Source organism: Bidens hawaiensis, unplaced genomic scaffold (genome assembly GCF_021521415.1).
Source record: "Bidens hawaiensis isolate Kalapana, Puna unplaced genomic scaffold, B.hawaiensis_p1.1 tig00069964_1, whole genome shotgun sequence".
Taxonomy (NCBI): domain Eukaryota; kingdom Viridiplantae; phylum Streptophyta; class Magnoliopsida; order Asterales; family Asteraceae; genus Bidens; species Bidens hawaiensis.
Window position 1 is genome coordinate 25864 of NW_027502302.1, and position 8808 is coordinate 34671.

An 8808-nucleotide genomic window follows, 5' to 3' on the forward strand; every position below is an offset into this window, starting at 1 on the left:
CATATGGCACTATTGAATAACATAAAGCATGGTTAGTGGCTAAAGGATGTACCCAAACATACAGGATTGACTACTCTGAAACATTTTCACCAGTAGGCAACCAAAAACAAATCCGTGAGGCGATGGTGGTACATCCCGGCCAAAGCGGATATGATTATGGTGCGGCGGTAGCTAGGCTGTTACAGATGTGATGGATACGGAAATGAAGGCATTAATGAAAAGCAACACATGGGAGAAATGTGATCTTCCTCCAATAAAGAAACAAGTTGAATGTCGTTGGGTCTTTACAGTAAAACACAAACCATATGGCACTATTGAATGATATAAAGCATGGTTAGTGGCTAAAGGTTGTACCCAAACATACGGGATTAAATACTCTAAAACCTTTTCACCAGTAGCAAAGTTTAACATAATCCGAGTTCTTTTTTCGACCCCCGCAAATGAAATATAGCCTCTCCATCAGTTTAATTTAAAAATTCCTTCCTACACGTGAAATTAGAAGAAGAAGTTGATATGTAAGCTCCATCCCGGTTCGCAGAAAATTTCAAGACAAAGAAGTATGTCAGTAAAAAGATCTCTTAATGGGCTTAAAGTATGGATGCCAACAAAGAAACTTCGATTATACATTGTTTCTTAAGCGACGATGTTGTCACACCCCAACCTGACGGTGGAACATGCTGGTGCGTGACATAATTTGTATCATAACTCAAAGACACTAACAAAAATAATAAGTGCTAATATCTACCTTATTCATTCAAATCATTGTAAACACATGTCTCCATAGTAGAAAACAAAACCAACAATTACATCATCCCAAATCAAATATTGTTCATTATTTTAAATTCAAAACCTAAGGTCCAACTAAGTCTTTCCTCTTCAATCATCCCACACAGCTACCTGTGATATGGGTAAAAATAGATATATTTTGTCAACATAATGTTGAGAGAGTAACCACGGTTTTGAGATACATAATAAATAAAAATTACAACTTCTTGCGATATATAAATTACATCAACTAGCATAACATAAATATATAAGGGTCATTTCCCTTCGACCCATAAATGGCGTCGAGTTACTCCGACGGCTTATGTTTATACTATGAGGATGAGGATGAAGATGATGATTAGGATGAGATACCGCCAACCATAAAAACTATAAACAAATAGTCATTTAGAAACTAGCAACTAATCGAGCAATATCACAACTACGCAAATAATGGAATTGTGTTTTGAGTATATACTTGTGCAAATAATAGATAGAGTTTTCGTACGCATAAAGCCCCCAAAACAAAAATAGAAAAAGAAAGTGTGATTACTCACCTTGATTATTAGGCGAGTGAAACATGAGATGAGTGTAACTTAAGCGTGATGACAACCTTTAATGAAATGTCGTAAAATTTACCTAATAGTAACTATATTAAAATCGAGAATAAACGAACCATGATTAAATTATAACTCAAGCTACAACTCTTGTTATGGAGATAACAAGGAATAAGCCAACTATCTGACTTGAAGCTAAAATATTCTGAAAAGATCACAAAAAGGTTATCCTTTTAAAACCGAACTTAACCGAACAAGAATTATTGATTAATTCCTCCCCTAACTCAAGTTATGGAGAAAGCTACACTTAAATGAGTGTCAGTTCGTTATTGACCCGGATGTCGGCATGAGACCGAATTCAGTTCAAATAGGTTCAAAATGATGAAATAAGACTAAAACATAAATGTATGGCAAAATCGAAAAATTACAAACTTAACTTCAGCATAAACCCTAAACGGGCTAAGATATAATTGACCACTGAAATCCCATTAATCGTTGAAATTGATTGAGAGCTTTCGTATGGAATTTTGTAAGTCCCCCGGTGCGATGGTGATCGATATGAGATCCGCACGATGTCTAGGAGTGCGGAATCCTCTTAGACTCGTTTATGGTATTGGAGACGAAGAACACGATTACACACAAACAAACACGCGAACGAAATAAACAGATCTGCAGACCGCTTTATATATTAATCAAAACACATTACATACTAAAAGAGAAAACATGTTAATGTCGACCCGAGGTGAGCTCTACCTCGGGTCTGCCCACGAGACACTCCCTATCTGTTTTCTCTAGACAACTTTTCTGCTCTCACACTCTCTTTTCTAATCACTAAAACCCTAAACATGACACAAATATATATAGTTAAACATCTTCGCGGGCTTGGTCTTGGGCCTATGGTGAAGTTGTCCTAACTTCACCTATGGAGAAGTTGGCTCCGTCCACAACTTCTCCCTAACTGGTCGAAATTGCATAGCGACGGTCACAAAATGCACCAACAAATTTAAAATGAACAACTTTCATGTTCAACACTTACCCTAAAAGTGAACGAAATGAGAATAACGGAATGAGAATAAACCCTAAAAAAGTTTCCTTTTAAAACCGAACTTCACCGAACAAGAATTATTGATTAATTTCTCCCCTAACTCTAGTTATGGGGAAAGCTAGAGTTAAACGAGTGTCAGTTCGTTATTGACCCGGATGTCGGTTTGAGACCGAATTCATTTCAAATAGGTTCAAAATGATGAAATAAGACTAAAACTTAAAAGGTATGGCGAAATCAAAAAATTACAAACTTAACTTTAGCATAAACCCTAAACGGGATAAGATATAATGGACCACTGAAATCCCATCAGTCATTGAAATTGATTGAGGGCTTTCATATGAAATTTTAAAAGAACAACTTTCATGTTCAACACTTACCCTAAAAGTGAACGGAATGAGAATAACGGGTGAAGTGAAAGTCTTGGACTCTTAAAAGTTAAATCGTCAAGAACTCGAGCAATTAATAACTAAAACCCGAAATTAAAAGAGGGATTTCGAACAACAGCAGAGGGATATGGTTAAGGTGTCACACCTTGACTTAGGGCCTAGGCGTGTGACCAATAGTTGGTACCTGTTTTGTAAATATATCAGAGTTTAGCGAAAAGTATTTAATAAAATATTAGTATATCTTTTGAAACTTTAGTTTACTTATAAACCTTTATTTATATAAAAATATTTAATTTATTTGGAAAGTATTCTCGGAAAATATACACCCGAGTGTTTAATTTATAAACCTCATTTGATTTTACAAATCATATTGTTTACATTCTTTTAATAATTTAAAACTGAGCCATCTCTACCTTGCGAGCATCTATCTTCTTGAATGACTCTAATTTCTTGCTACCTGTGCTTAGCTTTATTTCATGTAAGGTTGGGGGAAAAATATGTCAGCGATATGTTGGTGAATCGTTGTCTTAAAAACATTTTTATAAATCTTTATTTGACTGACAAGATAGTTTTCTGGAACACCCTCAGCAGAAATGTATATTATTTCTGGAATTTGTACCACTTACCATACACACACAATTACGGTTCTCCAGGAACTAACGCCCATTGAAGAACATTTATTATGATCTCTAGTCTGCGGCCACGTAGCCTTGATTGATAGACTAGATTAATTATGTTTGGATCCAGACACACGTATACTCGGTCTGAGTTTTCTTTTATTCTCTACCTTGTATTTTAATAGGGATCATGTAATTCCATAAATCTTTATTTGACTGTCTTTGTTTAAGATAAACAACCCATTTATCTTGACTGAAAAAGGTTTAGCGTATTTACATGTGATTGTCTATTCTGAATGATGTGGTGATCTCGTTTGAAAACCTTTGTGAATGAATGAATGATTGACCTATAATGAAATAGCTTTATATAAATACCCGGATCGTCTCTTAATCCACCTACAGACCTTTAGTCTGGTTTTGATAGCTTAAACCTTGATTGATCATTTGTTTGTATAAAATATTTTGGACATGAATTCATTTTCTTTATTTCCTAATCATGTACTATGTTTCTTCTTTAAGAAGGAATGTCATTTATCTATAACCTTTGAATGTTAAGTCTTATGTTTCTTAATAATAGTGAAACACTATTTTGACTATAACATTTGTATATAAACTTTTACTTTTCCTTAAACATTTCAATTATATCCTTTGTATGTAAAAGCTTGGGTTTCTTAATCATAAAGAAACTATATTTTTGCTATAGCCTTTGTTTATATAATTTTATATTTCTTAATCATAAAGAAATCTTTATTTAATTGTTACCTTTTAAATTGGATCGAGGTCCGACTAAGGTCTAACCCTTTGGAATAATAATATTTTATCTGGGCAGAACCCCTACCTTACTTTAATAATTACCCAGACTTTCGGCAGCACTTCCGCACTTGCACGAATTTTGGGGAATTCTTGATCTACTTTTTCTGATACGCAAATCAAGGCAACGTTGGGGGGTCGCCAGGTGATATACAACTATTTATACATCTCGAATCCCTTGTAAAGTTATGTTTATTTAAGGCTTTGAATTCGTTTTAGTTCGTGTTCTGTTCATCCTTTATTAATTTAGGTTTTGAGTCAATTTTATTATATATTTATCATGTTTTGAATCTTTTGGTGTCTTTCATGTTAAACCCTAATTCTTTGTATTATTTCATGTGATGTTTAAGTTCGTTTTTGCTCATCAATTGTTACATGATTAGTTCACTTAGTGTTTTGATTTATTTTCATATAGATGGTGGCTTGTGAGTCAAGGAAAAGAAGGCCTAGAAGTTTCTCATGGTTGCTTAGAAACTAAGGAGGAGTTCTAGCATGTTTAAGCAATAAAATAAAAAGAATAATTCGTAGCCCCCTCCCCATGCACGCCGCGCCGCGCAGACAGGGAGGGCTTGCCTGGTCGCGTGGCGCCTCCTAAGTCTGATGTCCAGCAATTTTCGCAAATAAGCCCAGCATGCACTATATAAACATGTTGTTGCAACCCTAGCCATTTTTATGACTTGTTCCAGCCGATTTTCAGAGGAAGAAAGCAAAGATTGAAGGTTTTTGAAGCTAGGAATCAAGGAGGATCAAGAAGTCTTTCAAGGAGGTGTTCAAGGATCAATCAACAAGGGTTTTATCGCTCTAACTTTCATTCCTTGTTCACTTTTTCTATCATGTCTTTCTTCTTTGTTTTTAATATTTGTATGGGATTATTTTTAAGAATGATTTTAGGCTAGACTTCATGTCTACCTAGGTTTGATGAACATGTATTGACATGATTCTTGCTTTGGATGATTGTTTTGATTATGGTTTTGTTATATCAATAGTAAAGACTTGTTATTGCTTTAATGTTGCATATGAGTGTTTATTATCTTGATTGATTGTTAACTATTTCTTCACATAGATCTTTTATCTCTTGATTTTGTTTTTTAGATTTAGGGTTTATGTTTAATCATTACTTGGTGTTTTGATTATTGTGATTAAATAGGCCTACTAGATCATAGAAGCTTGTTGATAGTTGATTAAGGTTATAGTGTTCTAATTATTCCAATAGTTGTGAGGTGAGGAGTTGTTCATGTGTCTTGGTCAATCGCATACTAAGTTAGGTTTTCCGTGAAAATATTTTTGCTTGGTTATTGTGTTGATCCTTGTTCATGATGTCATGGTTAGCTTATCAAGTCATCTAGGGTCTAGTGTTTCGTGAGATTGCTTGCTTTAGATACTATTAATTAACCCTAATTGATTACTGCGAGGAAATCAATCCAACTGATTGCTTATTAATCTAATAGTTATTCTTTAGGATTTTACTTGATGAGATCGAGGGTCCTCTAGGGTTTGTTAGATGAATATGTTTAGAAATCAGTTTCGATATCATGTTAGTTGTTCATTGCTTGATGATTGTTGATGCATAGGATTCTTACCTAGGTAGATTCCTTCTCTTATTGGTTTCGATCTTATGTTTGATTGCTTGTTTCTAGTTTACTTGTTTATTTACTTCTGTAGTTTAATACGAGTTTAATAAAAACCCCCGTTAATGTTATTTAATAAATAGTAGTACTTTGCAATTGAGTTTAATTAGGTTAATTAACATAATTTATAGAGTCTTGTGGGTTCGATATTCCGGACTTACTTTGCTTTAGTAAAATTGATCGGTTCGCTTGCCGGTGTTTTGTGTAGTTGAGTTTTAGGTCTAGTTTTTGTTACTTGTTTAATTTAGTTAATATTTAATTGACAGTTTTTAGCACATTAAGTTTTTGGTGCCACTGCCGGGGACTCTTGGCGATTGCGTTATTAACGTTAATTGGACTTATTTGCTACATACGTGCTATTTGTTTTGTTTTTAGTCATAGGAGTCTAATTAAATTTTAGTTTATTTTTGTTTTAGTTTTTATTTTTAGTCTACTCACTTGGTCCGTTACGTTTTTAGGTTTATGCCACATCTTCGTTCGCAAGGACCACCGCTGGAGAATCTAGAATTTTCGTTGAAGACCGAGGCTAGCTCGTCAACAGAGAAATAACCGTCAGAAGTTGATTCGACACCAAAGTCATCACCAAACAGTTCACCACCAGAAAGTCCGAGAAGTCAACCGGACAACCAAATGGCGGACGATAGAACCGTTGCTGCTCAAGCCTTCGATGGCTTAACCGGAAACCGATCATGCATCGTCATCCCCAAAATCGACAATCCCAACTCGTGTCAGATTCCGTCATACGTCATGAACAATATCGTTCAAACTAATCAGTTTCATGGGTGTGATGACGAGGAAGCATCGACACAAATTAACCAGATTTACCGCGTTTTGAAAACTTTTAATTTACAAGGTGCAACTGACGATGCCATTTTCTTACATCTTTTTCCTTTTTCACTTGCAGGGAAAGCGGCTCGTTAGCTTGACACTCAGCCACCTGGCACGTTCACTACTTGGGAAGCACTGCGCTCATCTTTTATCAAAAGATACTTCCCACCTGCTAAAGCGGCTATTCTTCGTGATCAGACTCACTCGTTTCACATGGAGCCGGATGAACAGTATTGCCATGCTTGGGAGCGTTTCCAGAACATGCTAGCTCGGTGCTCACAGCATGGTCTCACACCATGGGCTCTCATGGAGAAATTTTACAATGGCCTGAACTACGAAACCCAAGTTCGTTTCGACACGGCCGCGGGAGGAAATCTAATGGCAAAGAAGAATGTCACCGAATGCAACGAGATGTTTGAAAGCTTTGCTCAATCTGATTTTGCCAAAGGGCCACATCACTGGAATTCCACTCCCGTCACTAGTACATCCTCATCCGCTTGAGGTGTACACCAGGTTAATCTGGATACTAGTGTGGCTGCTGATTTGGAATCACTAACTAGAGAGGTTAAGGAGCCGAAGGCAAAGGTTGATAAGTGTGAGGTTTGTAGGGGTGGACATGGCACTTTGGAGTGCCCGTTGATGAATCAAGAGGTTTATGTTATTGCTGGTCAAAACAGAGTTCGAAATGCTTTTAATAGTAGCAATAATTCGAGTTGGAACACCTACAAAAACCCGAATCAGAACAATTCTAATTGGCGTCCTCGGGCGCACCACCCGGATTTCAAACTTCTTATAGTCAAGGACAAGGTCAGTACTTCAATAATAATAATACCAAGGGTACTAATGTTCAAAATAATGTGCAGGATTCGAATGGTGGAATTGGACGTTAGAAGAAATGATGAAGCAAATCCTTGAGAGAGACCAAGCTACATAGAAGAAGTTCGCCGAGCATGACTTACTCTTCAAGAATCAACAATATGCTATTCTTGATATTCAAAGGTCCGTTGGTGATATTGCTCGTCGTTTAGTAGAGAGGCCTCCAGGTCATTTTCGGGTATTCCTCAAACTAATCCAGCTGCTCAATTGAAAGCCATCTCCACTCGTAGTGGTAGGGTTTTTGGTCCGGAGGGAGTTAGTATAGAAGTTGAGAAAGATGGGGACGATGAGTTGGTAGATGAGGAGATAGATATGGAGGTTTCGGGAAAAACACAAGGTAATGCACCATTTATTGAGCCGCAAGTAGAGAAAAGCATAAAAAATAAGCCGATTGAAGTCCGGCCACCACACATCATTGACCTTGCCTATGTCCCGTATCCCGCTCGTCTAAAACATCAAAAGTATACGAAAGATTACGGACATTTTCTCAATATATTTAGCCAATTGAATATCAATATTTCGTTCATTGAAGTCCTCCAGCATATGCCTAAATATGCCAAGTTTTTGAAAGATCTTCTTAAAAGAAAAGATAAGTTGGAGGAACTTTCGACTGTTCCACTAAATGGAGAGTGTTTTGTGGTGGTTCTTAATAACGTACCGGAGAAATTACCTGACCTTGGCGTTTTTACTATTCCATGCCTTTTCGGAAGTGACACGACATGTCAAGCATTGGCCGATCTAGGAGCTAGCATACCTCATGCCATATTCTTTATTTGAGAAGCTAGGCCTAGGAGAGTTCACCCCTACACGTATGAAGTTTTCTTTAGCCGATCGTTCCGTTAAATATCCGAGGGTGTCGTGGAGAATTTGCTTGTTAAGGTTGATATTTTGGTTTTCCCCACAGATTTTGTTGTTTTGGATATGGAGACCGACGAGAGAGTTCCTATCATTTTAGGTCGTTCGTTTTTACGTACTGCTAGGGAAATCATTGATGTTTTTGAAGGCAAGATCACTCTTAGAGCCGACGATGATAGTGCTACTTATTTGGCTAAATCCATGAGACATCTGAGTGGTCAAGAAGGTCTTATTGATACATGTCATCCAGTTTACTCGATAGAATCATTTATCTTGGGCATGGATCCATGTTTTGACGATTCCCGTTCGGTGAGTATTAGTGCGAAAAAGGAGCGAGAGGTTTCTAGTTCTCGAGTAATGGTGAAGTGTGTTATAGAAAGAGGTGGTGGAAATCGCAAGTTTGAGAAGGTTCGTGGAGTTAGAAAGAAGAAGACCAAGATTGAT